The sequence below is a fragment of the Trichechus manatus genome, unplaced genomic scaffold (assembly GCF_000243295.1).
Source record: "Trichechus manatus latirostris isolate Lorelei unplaced genomic scaffold, TriManLat1.0 scaffold00050, whole genome shotgun sequence".
In the NCBI taxonomy this organism is placed as follows: domain Eukaryota; kingdom Metazoa; phylum Chordata; class Mammalia; order Sirenia; family Trichechidae; genus Trichechus; species Trichechus manatus.
In genome coordinates, this window is record NW_004443986.1 from 13,842,691 (window position 1) to 13,845,147 (window position 2,457).

Genomic DNA, 2,457 nt, shown 5'->3' on the forward strand with positions numbered 1-2,457 from the left:
CCTTCATTTTTCCAACAGCCCCAGTAATTCCGGAAAAACACAGACACATCCCTACCCCGGTGGGGACCCCCAAATGCCAAGCTCTCCCCGGGAGCAAGGCGGTGAGGCTGCGCGGAGCCGGTGCGGGGAAGAGGGAAGTGGCCGACCCGACACAATGAACTCCGACGTGGCCAGTCCTGGCCGCCTCAGCCCCCTCCCCCCTAATATTTTCCTTTCCCTGGAAATTCCTCCGCGTCATCCCCACCCCACCCCCACCGCAGCCCAAGGTGTCCCAAATAGCGGCAGTCCGCGGGGCCTCTCAGATTTCTACTAAGAAAAATTGATCGTGGAGGAAACCCTCACTCCTAATTGTAATTGTCTGCAAACAGATTGGCGCGCCCAGCTCCTTTTTCCACCTTTTGTACCCGAAGAAGACAACGATTGTTAGTAGTATTTTCTTTTTTAAATAAAAAAAGGCTGTTCCTTCAAATGGCTTTAACCCTAAAGCAGTAGCGTTACTAATTAATAGGAGTTGAGTGTTAAACAGCGTTGCTGATGCCCAGAAGGGAAACAAAAGAAACAAAAAGCAAAAACACGAAACCAAACTTTGTTGGTCCTCAGCCGAGAGGTTCTGGACGAAAATATTCAAGCTTTTATTTTTGAAGTGAAAAGGGACTGCGTGTGCATGAGGAATTAAGGAATAATAAGGTGGTATAATTACAAGCCACCTTCTGGCCTGACAGTTCTCCTAAAACCCGGGCCTCGGAAATCAGCCCAATACCCAGGCCTGGCAAATGGCAGAGGAGAGTTGAGGGGAGCAGGGTGTGGGCCTTTCAGATAACAGGACCGTGGGCTGTGCGATGAAAACAGTTCCAGGGCCCCCAGCCTGAGCTGGGAAGGGAAGCACAGCCCCGCGGACAGGAGTCTGAAGGCATGTATGTGTGTGTGAGGCGGGGGAAGGGGAAGAGATGGTTGTTTTCAGTTTCTGATAGCGAGAATGGCCCTTCCGGCCATAGACTACAACTTGGAACAAGGATTCAAGTTTGTATCCCAAAGGCCCTGGAATTTGAGATTCCTTTTCCCTATTATTTAAAATAGACTGGCTCTTGGAAAGTGTCCCCTTATCTCCCTTCCCCAGCACCTGGCCGCACAAGGGTGCTTCATCTGACACACATTTTGAACCTGATAGAAGCCACTGGCAAGCAAGCAGCTAAGCCTGCCCTAGCGGGGCTCCTTCATTTCCATCAAGCTCCAGTTCTTCTCGGCAGGCCTGGAGAGCCCGCGAGGAGCTTCCCCACCCAGCTCCAAACGGAGGAGGACGAGACCCCACCGAGCCTGGCTGGGCTGCAGTCCCTGTGCGGCCGTGTCCCCAGTGAAGCTGGAGCAGGCCTCCCTGCCCTCTGTATGGGCACACAGAGGGGCCTCGGAGCGTGGGCGCCACCCAATCTGGTCTTCTGGGCTGCGTTGCAGACCGCGGAGAAGGCATGCAAGGCCGCCGCCACCCGGTCGTGATCGTAACCGAGGCCTTGTCTGCTCAGCGGCACTCCAGGCCCAGGCCCAAGGCCCTCGACAGACGCCTCACCAGAGCTCTTCCTCAGCAGACCCCATCCACAACTTGAGCGCACAGAGGAAGATGAGACCCCACCCTCAGGCTCTCCCAAGCCAGCCCTAGCCTCTACAGAAGACTGATTTGGGAAGGAGAGGAGGCTGAGAGAAGAGAATGGAACAGAGAGAGACCAAAAACGAAAGACAAAGACGGAAAGAGGAAGGTGCAAAGAAAATAGAAAAAAAAAAAAAAAAAAAGAGGGAAGGGAGAACGATGAAGAAAGGAGGAGAGAAGGAAAGAAAGAAAGAAGAGAAAGCGTCAGAGGCGACTCCTGAGAGCAGAGGCCACGCTTACAGAGAGAAGGATAAGTGACAAGGCCAGGACCCCAGCCCCTGTCTTCCCAGTGTTTCCTGTTCGGGCCTGGGTCTCCACTAGAAAAAGGATCTTCCCTGAGCTCGCACCCGGGATTGGAGGGTCTCAGCCTCCCAGGGAAACGGCCGGGGTTCCAGGCGCCAGGCCCAGGCTGGGAGAGGGGGAGGCCGAAGACCGAAGCGTGCGCCCCTGACCTTGAATGGCCCGGGGCCCAGAATTCCTACCACGCCCACGGCGTCCGCGAAGGAGTAGCTAACCTGATCGTACCTTCTCCGGGCCAGGTGAGGTGGAGTGGGGGAGGCTGGCCCGCTGGCACAGCGGTGACAAGGAGGCAGTCACGAGGCTCCTGCGCGGGGAAAGCTGAGGTTGCCACCGCGGCCCTGGCACTGTCTGGGCCTGGATGTCCGGCCCGGCCCGGCCCCCGCGCGCACCGATACCTGGAGACGATTTCAACTGAAGTAATGAAGGCAGTATCGTGCTGTCGAGAGAGAAAGGTGGATCCCAACAACAGGAAACTACCTAAATCACCGACCAGTTCTGGTGCTGCCCGTGCGGGGCTG